At 43.2% G+C, this 16544-nt stretch overlaps 1 long non-coding RNA gene across 1 annotated transcript; it reads right to left on the reverse strand.

The window, feature by feature from the left end:
- Positions 1-6090: 6090 nt before the first annotated feature.
- Positions 6091-13466, reverse strand: LOC133503536 (uncharacterized). Its single transcript, XR_009795760.1, has 4 exons — positions 12935-13466; positions 7133-7181; positions 6997-7064; positions 6091-6900 (listed from the first exon to the last, which is right to left on the reverse strand). It is a non-coding gene; the product is annotated as an uncharacterized LOC133503536 (long non-coding RNA).
- Between the last annotated feature and the right edge of the window lie 3078 nt (positions 13467-16544).

The following is a 16544-nucleotide window of genomic DNA, read 5'->3' on the forward strand; positions in this document are numbered from 1 at the left end:
ATGATGTGGTAATTCGGCTTCAATTTCCGGTCAGGGCAAACATTGCTTTTGCTACTATTTCACGTGAAAGTTGACGTCCTTTGACATCCTTACAATTGTACATTGTGAAACATTAACATCGAGTTTCATCGGAATACGTTAGGTTTAGCTTTTTTGGTTTTTGATGCTTAATTCGGTTGCGCTGTAAACTGTCTAAACCGTGTAGGCGGTCGCAAGAAGTAACTTCACTGTGTGTTTCAGTTTAACCTTCAAAATTCATTATTATAATTATGAATGTGGAAAATATATCATGCAGTGCAGATTAATGTGTTTGGAGTATTAGATCTAGGTGTATACGAGGCTTCTATCACTGATAATATATTTCCGTATCACAAGCGTATATCACAGCTTCACCATAATTATTTTGTATCACAGTCACAGACTGCGTCTCCCGACCACGGTCAGGCGACCGGAGCAGCAACACTTAACAGTGTCTATATGTGTGTGGAGTCTATTGATAACATTTGGGAGATTGTTCACCCTCTTGTACAAAAGTGTCCGAAAAATTCCTTGTAATTTGTGGAATATATAAATTGAAATGCCTGGAACACCAAGACGAGAGGTCGGCGTGGCAGTTGACGTTTGGCGCGGGGAATATTTTTCAGGCTTGTAGTACCTCCTATTACATATGCATGTGTCAATGTATCTTCTAAACCTTCCTGGGCATGCTGAAAATGTTTAGATTATATTAATGTCTCTTGGGATCCAAAACATCCCAACTATTTATATTTTTCGCATCATTTCCCATAGCAATGTGTGTATGTTTACCATGCGTTTTGCGCTGACCAGAAGTCAGAGCCTATTGACCATGACAGCGACTGAGCAGCAGTCGATTCTTGCTCATGCCTCGGTGACGACTCCTCCATGGCTGCCTCACGTCCATGTCCTGACAACCACGCTCCGGCGGCGACCGATTCCCGGCTGCCCAATGACCACGCCTCAATGGCGACCAATCCAGGGCTGCCTGATGACAACGCCTAGACGCTGACCAATCCCCGGCCGCTTTCCGCTCCTGTTTTGGCGGTGACCGATCCTCTGCCGCCTGATCATGCCTCGATGGCGAACAATCCTCGGCTGCTTTCCGCTCCTGTTTCAGCGGTGGCCAATCCTCGGCCGCCATCCCCTCCTGTTTTGACAGCGACCGACCCTCGGACGACTGACGATCACATCTCGACGGCGGCCGACCCTCAGCCAACTTGCGTCTACGCCTTGACGGTGACTGAACCAAAAGCGACCTCTCACCCATGCCTCAGCGGCACCCGAACCACAGCAGCCCTTTGTCCAAGCCTTGGTGCCCCTCTACCAGCATTGGCAGCCGCCGGCTCTCGACCACGTCTTGGGAGACCACCATCAACACCATGCCTTTGCCTGGGAGTCCTGCATTTGGGTCCAACCTTGTGCCCTTGACAGCTACTGTGGGTCAAAGACAAAGAAGAGGAGGACGCCGGATTCATCGGTAGAAGAAGAAGAGAAATGCACAGAGCCTACAACTGAGTGTAGAGACTTTGAATGTTGTGACTATGACAGCAAAAGCTCAGAAGTTGGTTGACGTGATGATTAGGAGACAGGTGGAACGGTAGTAAGGCTAGAAGTTTAGGAGCAGGGTTTAAATTATTTTACCATGGAGTGGATGGGAAGAGAAATTGAGTAGGGGTGACTTTAAAGGAAGAGCTGTCTAAGAATGTATTGGACATGAAAATAGTATCAAATCCTGTGATGAGGCTGAAATTTGAAATTGAGATTTTTGTCACATTTCTTTTGGGCAAATTATCCATCATTCATGCACTCACTCTTGTAGTTTTGTAACTCTTCACCATTTGCATATCTGTTGTAGGCCAATAATGGCCACTTGTGTTTGCACCATTTGCGCAATTAACAGTGTTTCAGATGATCGCATTTACCATTCATTTTAAACTGGCCCTAAATTGATAGAGGACTCGGCATCATTTGGACCATTGTCAAAAGAAAAAAATGTATCAGCATTAGCACATTACTAGTAGCCATTTGTTGCTCATTGACGTTGTTTTTCTCTCTCAAATGTAATCACTGTCAATTCACTGTCTGTTGTCGTACTAGAGTAGCGTCAACTACGGAAGATAAATTTTATTTTTCTGACATATTCTGCAAATGAAGATGATTCTGAAAACATCCGTCAGTTCTAAGATGTGAGTCATGAGACTACTTTAAAAATAATTGATTTGTCGCCAGTGCAAAATTCTTTCTTTGCAATGGTTATATTATGCTAACTTTGTGGTGAAACAGGTCTTCATTGTTAAGACAAAACACATGTAGTCCACCAATTGTAAAGATCAGTGAAAAAAAATACAAAATACTACAAATTTGGAATTATGAGGCTTTAGGCTGACATCAGCGATATCAGGTGCATTTTCCTCATTAAATTTTGACAAATCTATCTCACAGCTGTGGATATTCATGGCTCTTATTCAAAGTCCTACCACCACCTCTGTTTCAAAAAAATACTTTCAGTGTTTGCGTTATGAGTTTTTCATCTGCGTTAAGACAGAATCCCCTTTTGGTTGTGCAGTATATGTGCAATACCAACTATTGGGACTTTAAATGTCTAAAATGTCTTCCTTTTAACACGAGATGAGATCTGATGTTTCGACCTTCCAGGAGGTCAGCAGTCAGGTTTTCCGGACCAATTAATTCTCTTTCATTGTTTTTATAGAATGAAGGGAAATTTATCCATCCATCCATTTTTTGAACCGCTTATCCTCACGAGGATTGCAGGGAGTGCTGGAGCCTATCACAGCTGTCAACAGGCATGAGGCGGGGTACACCCTGAACAGGTTGCCAGCCAATCGCAGGGCATGTGGAGACATACAACAGTCGCACTCACCATTACACCAAGGGGCAAATTAGAGTGTCCAATTAATGTTGCATGTTTTTGGGATGTGGGAGGAAACACGAGTGCCCGGAGTAAACCCACACAGGCACGGGGAGAACATGCAAACTCTACACAGGGGGGGCCGGTATTCATGCCAGTTCAGGCCTTTTGTGTTATAGTAATCAACCCAATACCGCTAATTACTTTGAAAAATGTTTGTTTTCGTGAGTTATCCAGTTACCATTTGCATCGCAAGTTTCAGGAAACACACAAAATAGAATGAATAAAATACACACGTGAAGCCATTGATGAAAAAATACATGTTTATTTTTAAAGTGTGAAAGAAAATTATAGCCTAGTACGGCCCACCACAACAACTTCCTGCGCCTCGAGTTCCTCAAGAAGCCCGAATAAGGCCGAGGTCACGTCCATGTCAACCCGCGAGAAAAAGCTGGAAACGAAGTCCTTGTTGGGCCCTGTTGGGGTCACTGGGGCCGTAACAGGAAAGCCTGGGAGAACTGGGGCCGGTCCAGCCAAGTCTGGGAACACTGGGTCCGGTACAGCAAAGTCTGATGGCACTGTGGCCAGAACAGCAACGTCTTGGGGCACTGGTGCTGGAACAGCAATTTTGGGAACACTGGAACCGGTACAGCCAAGTGTGGCGCATGCACTGCAAACACAAACATTTAGACGTTAGTTATGAAACTACTTTCAAAATGATAGCCAAGGCAATATTCTGCCTTTCCTAAGGTTGTCATGCTCACTTTGCAGAGGTATTAACTATGAGGGGCAGTCAAGAATTTGGTTCTGAATGTAAAAGTTGCAGTCCACTTTGCACTTAAATGCGAAATTATGAAAAGCATCGGGGAAAATTTGGGCCTGCTTGAAAATTTCTCTGTTTGCATCAAGCTGCTGTGATCATATCAGGATCTCAGTCCCCGACCCGGAGAGGGCACGCTACCCTTTTCCGACTGAGGACCACGGTCTCAGATTTGGAGGTGCTGATTCTCATCCCAGCCGCTTCACACCCAGCCACAGACCACTCCAGTGAGAGTTGGAGATTCGGCTTGATGAAGCCAACAGAACCACATCATCTGCAAAGAGCAGAGATGTGATGCTGTGCCGAGAGATTCTGTCCATAAAAGTTATGTACAAAATCAGTGACAAAGGGCAGACTTGGGGGAGTCCAACTCTCACTGGAAACGTGTCCGACGTGTTTTTGGTAATGCAGACCAAACTCTGACACCGGTCGTACAAACCGTGGGATTTTTTTTTACCTGTTAATGTTACCTATTTTGATGTGTAACCCTTTATACCAGGGGGCTCAAACTGGTGGCCCGCGGGCCATTTGCAGCCCACGAGGCGATATTTTGTGACCCCCACCTTAATATGAAAGTAAAATGGTAGTGGGGTCCTCGGGTTTTGTACGGATGGCATTTTAACATTTTTGTGTGCGGAGCTGACGAGCCGACTAATCGCGGTCTGGTAGATGGCTACGGGGTGTTTGACATCGACCAGGCTTGATGCAAACAGAGAAAACATTTTTAATGAGAGAAAGTTACAGCAGCATTGCCAAGGAGAGGGTTTTTTTTTAGACGTTTTGCACACAACTTGTAAACATAAGTATCCTTCTTCATCTTATTTTGTGTTTAAGAAAATACGTTAAGAAGATATGATTGTTTCTAACTTCTAATTTAAATTCCACAAAAGTCCATGAGCGCCTCAGCCAGGCTCCGCTTCAAGCAGCCCCAAGGTAAATTAAATTTGAGATGCCTGATTCAGCACAGGAATCAGTGATGGGCTTGCGTTTGAAAAATGGGAGCTGGACAGATGAAATACATTTGCAAAAGAAGAAATACAATGAATTATATTGATTTCAGATCAAATTTAAATGATTTTATGAACATTATGCAGGCTCTCTTTTTGGAGTAAACAGCTTTTGCAAAAGAGCAAATTAGTCTCTTGCTCGCTCCTCCCAAAACAGGGTTTATTTGTTGTATTTTTTTAATAAGGATTCCTAATAAATGTTGTCTTGTAGATGACATTTTGAGCATTTTTACCCAATAATTCGTCAAATATTTTGCAGTTTTAACAACAGCACCAGGATACTTGAGTACCAAAGTGCTTGAAGGAACCTCTGTGTTGTAAGTAATAGACTACCTAATGCCAGAAATAAATTAATAGACTACTTAATGACAGCATATTATTTTCATCATTGTCACGTGTCGACTTTAACTGTGCTAAATGTTTTCATTTTCCTTTTTAGAGTAATTAACTTGCTAGCAGGTATTTGTTGCTTAAAATTGGTTTGATTTGAAACATTTGTGTGTGTGATAGCGGCAAGGTGGCACAGATGGAAAGCGTTTGCCTCACAGTTCTGATGTCCCGGGTTCAATCCCGGCCCCGCCTGTGTGGAGTTTGCATGTTCTTCCTGTGCATGCGTGGCTTTTCTCCGGGCAGTCTGGTTTCCTCCCACATCCCAAAAACAGCAACATTAATTGGACACTCTAAATTGCCCCATAGGTGTGATTGTGAATGTGGCTGTTTGTCTCTATGTGCCCTGCGGTGTGCTGGCAACCAGTTCATGGTCTATACTGCCTCCTGCCCCTTGACAGCTGGGATAGGCTCCAGCACTCCGGTGACCCTCGTGAGGATAAGCGGCTAAGAAAATGGATGGATGTATTTTTAGGATATGCTGTTGACCAACGATATGATATCACACAATATGGAAGTACAATATTTGAGTTAGAGTCAGAGTCCCAGTGGTCTCAAACTCAATTCAACTCAGACCGCTGGAGGCACAATCTGGCTGAGGCTCGGCCACACATGCCCGCAATTTAAATGAGAAATTTAAAGCAAACGTATTTTTTTATTCTTTAACACAAAATAAGATGAGCAAAGAAGCTAGTGTAAAGTTGTGTGCAAAACTACTGATAAAACTACATGGCAACACCACTGTAACTTTCAGTCAAGGAAAAATGTTTCCCTGCTTGCATCAAACCTGGTTCTTGTCACGCCCTGAGAGCCACAACCTCACCACGATTGGTCGGTTCATCAGCGAAGCACACAACATTGTAAAATTGCCATTCATACAACATTTTAGGGCTGCACTATCATTTAACTTTCGTAGTAAGGTGAGGGCCACAAAATATCTTGGGGGCCACAAATGGCCCACGGGCTGCCAGTTTGAAACCCCTAACTGTGAGACCAACTCGATTATACAACATCACATGGAAGTACAGTACTAGGCATGTGTTGGAATTGCACAGTTAGAATTGATGGAAAACCTGACCAAAATGTATTTGTGTTCATCCAGTAAGTCATTTTTTGAGTGCAATACATGTAAGAAATTTTCATTTATTAGGAAATTTTGAAAAAGTCAGAAGGCAAGGCGATATAATTTTAACGACGAAAATGAAATACTATTGCTGAGATACACCTATATATTATTTTTGCAAAGGGAGCATTTCGGAGCAACGTAGTACTCTGGGTAGATTTATCGTAACTAAAAACAGTTACTCAGATATAGTGTACTTACCGCTTAAATGATTTTGGCTGGTGGCTGCACAGCACCACTTCCTCTTTGGCCTTTTGCCCTCAACAAAAACAACAAACAAAAAGTTTAAAAAAAAAAAACGTTTCCGTAAATGTTGACTCCTTGGGACTCATATAGTTGTCTCTGCAGTTCCAGTCCGGGTACATGGGGGCGTGGATCCGGCTGAGCCGCTCAGATTCAACGTAATATTCAAGCTGCTTGGCCAGCGACAGCGACTTCCACTGCAGACTCAATCAAAGTGTCAGCGCGCAATGGCAAAATGACAGAAGACAAGCTAGGAGGAGGATGTGTTGGTGCCAAACACACTCACCATCTGACCCAGGAGCCTGTTGACAGTGGGACTTGCCCTTCCGCAGCAGCCATGACAAGAGGCTGCTCTTTCATAAATACCAAGAAGGCGTTAGGCACCTTTCTGATGTAATGCCCGGTGCTTCCGGGGGGTTGTTTCGTTTTGGCCCTAAAAAATAAAGTATCAGTACATAGCGTCTGAGTGCATGGGCCGGGAAAGATGATTTACAGAGAATACGCTACTTCCTACTTACTACTTACTTACTTTGAAATCGCTGGCTCAATTACAGGAGTAATGACACCCTCGGGCACTAGTAGAATGTCTGCCCTATCCTGAAGCGGGAAGGGAGCCAAGACGTTGAGACAAGATGGAGTCACCTGTGTGCATGTTTGTTACTTACATCCCTCCAAAAGATAGGTCGACGGTCGCCTTTGGCGTGCGCTGCTGACCTATGGAACAAAAAAGTTATGATTTAGTAATAACCAGTGACTATAATCCTTTAACAGCAGGATAAGAAACGTTATAACAGATGATCAAATAATACAAATACATTGTCAGAAACGAAGCTTGATGCAATGACTTTCTTAAACCGAAGTGTCGTGTGACACCCCCACCCCCACCTCCCCTGAAAAAAAAACGGTTACTTTAGTGTATGCATTACGATGGATTATTACTGTATGTAAAAACAGTTTCCTGGTGTTCCAATATTTTGATATGTGCGCATTTTCAGAGTAAGGCAAGCGTCGTCTGCCTGACCTGCTGTTGTTGGTTGATGAGCGTCTGGCCCAAATTCGGACTAATCATCTGCCAACTGGTCTGCCAGTCTTGGTTGTCCATCTTCGTCTTCGTCTGCACTAGGAATGTTCGGATTTTTTGTTGATTCTGGTTTATATGAGTATTACTGCGACCGCCCCAAAATATGTCAATCCGCCAATCACGGCGAACACTCTTGGTGACGAGAGTTGTCAACCTGCGCAGCGATCCGTTAAGCTAACTAGCGAGTTAGCTAATTAATGGCAATCCGACATTGTGTCCCTTACAGGCCCTAGGAAAATAAAATGGCCTCTTTTTAGCCAAAGCGATTGCATTTAAAATAGCAGCCATCTCGCAAGTCCCTGCGACAGGAGTAGCCATAACGTGATGGTCTGAGAGAGAAACAATAGGCCTTTTTAATTATTTTCCTCTTGGCGGGTACCTGGACAAAATGTTTCTGTAGCTGGCTAGTTAGCTTAGAGATCGATGGTCACTCTGATGACACCAATGGTTTTAGCCGTTATTATTATTATATATATATTTTTTTGCTGTCACAAGACACTTCGTGACCAACTTTTTCTCGGGGGACACTTAGATCGGAGTTTCCGATTGGAATCTGGATGCAGGGCCAGACATGGACCTGACCTCGGCCTTGTTCAAGCACCTTGAGGCACCGGAGGCGGAAGAAGCTACCGCAGGTGGCCGTACTAGACTATAAATTTATTTCAAATTTTAAAAATGAACATATTTTTTTTAAATCAATTGCTTCGCTTTTCTTATGGTTCACAATGAATATTTTCAGAAGTGTATTTTATTCATTCTATTTTGTGTTTCCTCAAACTTGCGATGCAAATGCCAACTGGATAGCTTTACTCACTGTAGATTATTGGTTGTCTCATCTCTCCAAGGTGTTATGGGTCAATCCCTGATCTGTGTTATCTATGATGTTCTATATTTTTACCCGCGGCAGCACATGATACCCTGTCACTGGGATACATGTCCTCGGACTCCAATAAACGCTCGTTGCTACAGAAACCTGTGTGATCTTTTACGCACACACAAGAAGCCAGTAGCATTTACTTGCTGTCAGAAGTTGAATTCGAACACACGCATCCATTCGGAGGATCACGAAAACAAACGTACCTATTTCTTCTGTCCCAAATAATGTTGAAATTCTGCAAATTGCTAATTATGGGGTGGTTCACGTTAGGCACATTCTGACACATTTGACAGCATTGAACGAAAGGACCTGTGGGACACTCCAAGACATGTTCTATTCCTTCCTTACAGCATCAGACCTGATCCAACCTGCGGCTGTGGGGAAAGCATCCTGACAGCCGAGCTCCTGTCGTTTTCTTCACGGTGCTATGCGGCAAAATGACCACCACTTGAGAAAGGAGGAGGGGGGGAGTAATCCTCAATTGTCTCACTTGAGCCAGACCATTCCTTTTTTTTTTTAAACAACGTCGGAAGACGCTCCATGGTCACGCCATTAACTCTCGTATCTCGTCGTCATTTTCCATTGTAATTAATGAAAATTTGCTTCTACTGTGTAAAATGTAGTTATCCCCACTATGCAGAAAGTACTGAATTAAAAAGCCGCAGCTCACATTTTTAATATTCACCAACTGAACGTCGCGAATGCAAATGGCTATCAGTTTAAACCAGACTTTGTAAAAATGCCATCCATATAAAACTCGAGCGCTGTGGCTGGGATGAGAATCAGCACCTCTAAATCTGAGACCGTGGTCCTCAGTTGGAAAAGGTTGGTCTTTCCTCTCCGGGTCGGTGATGAGATCCTGATATGATCACAGCAGCTTCCATTTTCACTATGACCCAAATGTGGTGGAAACTTTGGGGAAAGCGTACTGAAAGTCCACCTCCTGTCTTTTTTTGTGCGCATCTTCACGGTGCTAAAATATCCAATTGCGCCACTTGAGAAACTGAAAAAAAAATCCTAAATTGTCGCTCTTGAGCCATGCAGCATAAATCAAGCCAATTCCTTTTTTCTACCAACTCTGAAGACGCTCCCAGGTCACTCTAAAAACTCTCGTAACGCAAGTCGTTTTTTTTCCAATGAAATGAAGGGAAATCAATTCAAAAACAGGATTAACATGAAATAGATCTTGTTTAAAATGTAAAATAATCCCCACTTTGTACAATGTACAGAATTAAAAAGTTGCAGCTCACATTTTAACGATTCACCAGCATTTTAGAAACTGAGAGCTAATGCTAATTGCTACCAGTTTAAACCAGCCACCCACCCATCTGAGTCGCTTATTCTCACAAGGGTCGCGAGAGTGCTGGAGACTATCCAGGCTACCATTGGACAGGTGGCAGGGTACACCCTGAACTGGTTGTCAGCTAATCACAGCCACATCGAGACAGTCGCACTCACAATCAAACCTAGGGGCAATTTCGAGTGTCCAATTAATGTTGCATGTTTTTGGGATGTGGGAGGAAACCATACTGCCCAGAGAAAACCCACACAGGCACAGGGAGAACATGCAAACTCAGTGCCGGGATTTGAACCCCAGTCCTCAGAACTGTGAGGCCAACAATGTACAGCTCCTGCAGTTTAAAACACACTTATAAAATAGCAAATCGTTTTGAGTCATGAATTGAATTCATTCTGTGACAGTAATGCAAAACACAGGTGTCAAAAGCATCACTTTTCAGGAATGCCCCCTCCCCTCAAAAAACGCTGTTGAACCATTTGCATTGATTGCATCATCAAACAGAACAAGCTGCTTCCATTTAGATTGTTCAATGATTTGTAAAAAGAGGGAAAAAATACTGTACCTCTTGTCTGACTTATTGTTTGGATTCGTGAAAAAAAAATATGAAATTCTATAAATTTGGAATTAAGAGGCACCAACTATATCAGGTCACTTTTCCTCACTAAAATGCCGTAAATCCATCCATGGATATACATGCCTCTCATAGAAAGTCTGACTACCAAAACATAAAACGAAAAAAAAAAACCCTCTTTATTTTTCATAAATACTGTAAATTACACTGGCGGCATGGTGGGCTGCTCTAGACCTCTCGGTATTTGGGGTCCATGGTTCAATCCTAGCCCGACTGCGTGGAGTTTGCATGTTCTCCCCATGTTTGTGTGGGTTTTCTCCTCCCACATCCCCTAAACATGGAACATTAATTGGACACTCTAAATTGCTCCTTGGTGTGATTGTGAGTGCGACTGTTGTCTGTATCCATGTGCCCTGCGATAGGCTGACAACCAGTTCAGGGCGTACCCCACCTCTGCCCGTTGACAGCCGGGATTGGCTACGGCACTACCGCGACCTTGTGAGGGTAACTGGCTAATAAAATGGATGGATGGATAAATTGCACTTCATTCTATAAAAACAATGAAAGAGAATTAGCTGGTCCAGAAAACCGGACTGCTAACCTGCAAGGCCGAAAAATCAGATCTCATCTTGGGTGGATCTGTGCCCACATCTAGTGTGAAAATGAAGACATTTTAGACATTTCAAGTCCCAATAGTTTGTCTTGTAAAAAGTGGATTCTGTCGGAACACATATGAAAAACTCATAACATAAACACTCAAAGTATTTTTTTGAAACATAGGTGGTGGTAGGACTTTGAATTAGAGCCACGAATATCCACAGCTGGGATGGATTTGTGACAATTTAACGAGAAAAATCGATCTGATATTGCTGATGTCAGCCTGAAGCCTCATAATTCCAAATTTGGAGCATTATGTATTTTTTTCACTAATCTTTACAATTGGTCAGACTACAGGTGTTTTGTCTTCACTATAAAACCTGTTTCACCACGAAGTTAGCATTATATCACCATTGGAAAGAAAGAATTTTGCACTGGTGACAAATCAGTTATTTTTGAAGTAGTCTCATGACTCACATCTCAGAACTGACGGATGTTTTCAGAATCATCTTTATTTGCAGAATATGTCAGAAACATGCAATTTTTCTTCCGTAGTTGAAGCTACTCTAGTATGACAACAGACAGTTAATTGACAGAGATTACATTTGAGAAACAAAAACAAAGTGTATGAGCAAAAAATGGGTACCAGTAATGTACTAATGCCGATAGATTTTTTTGGGACAATGGTCCAAATGATGCCAAGTCCTCTATCGATTTAGGGCAGTTTAAAATGAATAGTATATGCAATCATCTGAAACTTTGTCAATTGTGGAAATGGTGCAAACACAAGTGGCCATTATTGGCCTGCAACAAATGTGCAAATGGTGAAGAGTTGCAAAACTACGAGACTGAGTGAATCATGTATAATTGGCCAAACAGAGATGTGACAATATTTTATTTGATTTGATATTCTTTACACCTCAAAGACATTCTCAGCCAGCTCTTCCTTTAAAATAACCCCTACTCCATTTCTCTTCCCATCCACTCCATGGTAAAAGAATTTAAACCCTACTCCTAAACTTCTAGCCTTACTACCTTTCCATTTGCTCTCTTGGATGCACAATATCTCAACCTCTCTCCTAATCATCATGTCAACCAACTCCTGAGCTTTTCCTGTCATACAACATTCCGATCCCAACATTCAAAGTCTCTACACTCAGTTGTAGGCTTTGTGTATTCCTCTTCTTCTTCTACCGATGAATCCGGTGTCCTCCTTTTCTTTGTCTTCGACCCACAGTAGCTGTTATGGGCTGAACCCAAATGCAGGACTCCCAGGCAAAGGCATGGTGTTGAGGGTGGTTTTATTCCAGCCTAAGGTCATACACACGTAAGCAGTCCAAAATAGCCAGAGGCACAAATGTGCGATGCTCGAGGCAAGGTCCAAAAACATGAAACACAGTCCGATGACTATGATGCAAACCTTGGCAACATGAACAAAAAAACAAGACTATGATGGCACACCAACACTTTAACTGTCATGATCCTGCTGCTCCAGCCCGGGATGTGCGGGTGCCTGCGCGGCCGCGCTAATTGGGAGGCACACACCTGCACCTCATGCGGGCTGATTATCCCCTGTATATATAGGACCCCGATGACGACTGGTGCTCCGCCAGATCGTTGAGGTTCATGCCCTGTTCCAGCACTCTCGTACCCCTGATCGTCAACCCGTGTGTACCGACCTTCGCCTGTTCTCCGACTGACCCCGTAAGCCTGACTCCTTTGATGCTCTTGCCTGCCTTGATCGATCTTCCGTGTACTGACTCCTTCCTGCCCGCTCACCTGCTCTCTTCGCCCGACGTCCCAACTACCGCTGCTGCACCTGACTGCCTGCCCGATCCCCGACCTTGGAGTAATAAACGTTTATCCCAAATTACCTCTGCGTCTCCAGTGTCCTCCTGCATTTGGGTCATACCTCCGTTTCAATGGGTCGTGACAGATACATCTATATATTGTTTTTGTAAAAAGAGCATTTCGGAGCAACGTAGTACTCTGGGTGAATGTATAGTAACTAAAAACAGGTACTCAAATATAGTGTACTTACCGCTTAGATGATATTCGCTCAAATGATTTTGGCTGGTGGCCGCACGGCACCACTTCCTCTTTGGCCTTTTCCCCGAAACAAAAACAACAAACAAAAAGTTAAAAAAATATATATATTCGAGTAATTGTTGACTCCATGCGCTCCACTGTATCACGACTAAATGAATCTGGGACTCACATAGTTGTCTCTGCAGTTCCAGTCTGGGTTCATGGCTGCGTGGATCCGGCTTAGCCGTTCAGATTCAGCGTAATATGGCTGCTGCCGGGCCAGCGACAGCGACTTCCGTACGGACACAATCAAAGTGTCAGCCCGCAATCCCAAACTGACAGCAGACAAGCGATGACGAGGACATGATGGTGGCAAACACACTCACCATCTGACCCAGGAGAGACAGTGGTGCTGTCTTTCCCTTCTGCAGCAGCCTTAACAAATGGTCGCTGCTCTTTCATAAACACCATGAAGGCGTTAGGCGGCTTCCTTATGTAAGGCCCGGTGCTTGCGGGGGCTTTTTTCGTTTTGGGCTTAAAAAAATAAAACAAAACATCAGAACGTCAAGTCTGTGTGTGTGGGCCAGGAAAGACGATTTACAGAGTACTTACTTTGAACTCGCTGGCTCGATTAAAGGTGTAATGACACCCTCAGGCACTAGTTTGTAGAATGTCTGCCCTATCCTGAAGCGGGAAGGGAGCCAAGACGTTAAAATACGACACGAACAAATTGGAGACACCTGTGTGCATGTGTGTTACTTACATTACTCCGAAAGATAGGTCGATGGTCGCTGCTGGCGGTGCGCTGTTGAAATGAGAGTAAAAAAGTTACGATTTAGTAATAACCAGTGACTATAATCTTTCAACGGCAGGAGGAGAAACCTTATAACGGGATCGCGCAATCAGATGATCAAATAATACAAATACATTGTCAGAAACGAAGCTTGATGCAATGACTTTCTTCAACCGAAGTGTCGTGTGGCGAAGTGTTCGCCTGTTCTCCGACCGACCCTGTAACCCTGACTCCTTTGACACTTCTGCCTGCTTTGGTCATTCTCCCGTATATCGACTCCTGCCTGTCCGCTCACCTGCTCTCTTCGCCCGACGTCCCAACTACCGCTGCTGCACCTGACTGCCTGCCCGATCCCCGACCATTGAATAATAAATGTTTTTCCCGATTTACATCTGCGTCTCCAGTGTACCCCTGCATTTGGGTCCTACCTTCGTTCCGATGGGTCGTGACAGTAACGCAGGGAATGCACTTCCAAACTCACGCGCGATAAAGCAGTGTTCAATCTACACAAACACAACGCAACGAACTGCCCAATGCCGATGGCCCATTCAAGGCTTAATTGCCTGGTCTAATTAGTGTCCAATGCAGTACTGCCCAGGGCTGTGGTTTGGCCATGCCCCTGACAGGCAGCACCGCCCAGGACAGTGGCTTGGCCATGCCCCTAACATTGTCATAAATTTACTGATATTATGTGTAAGTTTGTGAACAATATTATAGCAGAATCACATTACAAACTGCCAAAAACAAAAAGAGATCAAATCTTCGCATCTGAAAAGACATAAAATATTCTCTAAGATAGTCATTCAAACAGCACACATTACAATGTGATATTAATTGATATGCTTGTGAATTAGAGAACCCATCATTATATTAAATTAAATATTGACACCATCTAGCGTTTGTCACAGCCAACTTTTTTAAACTCCCGACTTTGTCCGAAGATACAATTATGTTTAGGGCTGGTGCTGGAACATGTATAAGGCCATGTATATGAATGAGTAACTGTATATGGGGATATTCTATGTTAGTACAGTTGTACAACGGTATAGGACTTTAGCCAGCATATACAGTGAAGAAAATGAGAATTTGAACACCCTGCTATATTGCAAGTTCTCCCACTTAGAAATCATTGAGGGGTCTGAAATTTTCATCGTAGGTGCATGTTCACTGTGAGAGAGATAATCTAAAAAGAAAAATCCAGAAATCACAATGTATGATTTTTTTAACGATTTATTTGTGTGATACAGGTGCAAATAAGTATTTCAACACCTATCAGCTAGAATTCTGACCCTCAAAGACCTGTTAGTCGGCCTTGAAAAGTCCACTTCCACTCCATGTATTATCCTGAGTAAGATGCACCGTGTGAGGTCATTAACTGCATGAAGAACCCTGACCACAATGTGGCCCATGACAAAAATGAGTTTGACACCCCTGCATTAGAGTCTCAAACTCATTACTCAAGGGTAACAGCTTTGGCTCTCAGTACAGTGAAGAAAATAAGTATTTGAACACCCTGCTATATTGCATGTTTACTGTGAGAGAAAGAATCTAAAAAGAAAAATCCAGAAATCACAATGTATGTTGTGTTATACAGCTCCAAATACGTACTTGAACACCTATCAGCTAAAATTCTGACCCTGAAAGACCTGTTAGTCCGCCTTGAAAAGTCCACCTCCACTCCATGTATTATCCTGAATCAAGATGCCCCTGTGTGAAATCGTTAGCTGCATAAAAACACCTGTGCACCCCATACAATCAGTAAGACTCAAACTTGTAACATGGCCAAGACCAAAGTGTTGTCCAAAGACACCAGAGACAAAATTTTACAACTCCACTAGGTTGGAAAGGGCAACAGAGAAATTGCCAAGCAGCTTGGTGAAAAAAGATCCACTGTTGGAGCAATCATTAGAAGCTAAACATGACTATCAATCTCAATTGGAGCGGAGCCCCTTGTGGGGTCTCAATGATCCTTAGAAAGGTGAAGAATCAGACCAGGACTACACGACAGGACTTGGTCAATGACCTGAAAAGAGCTCGGACCACCGTTTCCAAGGTGACTGTTGGTAATACACTAAGACGTCATGGTTTGAAATTATGCATGGCACGTAAGGTTCCCCAGCTCAAATCAGCACATGTAAAGGCCCATTTTAAGTTTTCCAAAGACCATTTGGATGATACAGAGGAGTCATGTGAGAATTTTTTGTGGTCAGATGAGACCAAAATTGAACTTTTTGGTCATAATTCCACTCACCAAGTTTGGAGGAAGACGAATGATGAGTTCCATTCCAAGAACACCACCCCTACTGTGAAGAATGGGGGTGGTAGCATCATACTTTGGGGTGTGTTTCTGCACATGAGACAGGACGACTGCACTGTATTAAGAAGAGGATGACGGTGTGCCCTAGCCATTCTCCAGGCCTAAACCCAGTAGGAAATCTTTAGAGGGATCTGAAATTCCGTGTTTCTCAGCGACAGCGCAGAAACCTGTCTGATCTAGAGAAGATCTACGTGGAGCAGTGTGCCAAAATCCCTCCTGCAGTGTGTGCAAACCTGTTGAACAACTATAGGAAACGTTTGACCTCTGTAATTGCAAACAAAGGCTACTGTACCAAATATTAACAATAGTTTTCTCAGGTGTTCAAGTACTTATTTGCAACTGTATCACGCAAATAAATCATTAAAAAAATCATACATTGTGATTTCTGGATTTTTCTTTTTAGATTATCTCTCTCACAGCGGATATGTACATACGATGAAAATTTCAGAGCCCCCCATGATTTCTAAGTGGGTGAAGTTGCAATATGGCAGGGTGTTCAAATACTTATTTTCT

This window comes from Syngnathoides biaculeatus, chromosome 1 (assembly GCF_019802595.1).
Source record: "Syngnathoides biaculeatus isolate LvHL_M chromosome 1, ASM1980259v1, whole genome shotgun sequence".
In the NCBI taxonomy this organism is placed as follows: Eukaryota; Metazoa; Chordata; class Actinopteri; order Syngnathiformes; family Syngnathidae; genus Syngnathoides; species Syngnathoides biaculeatus.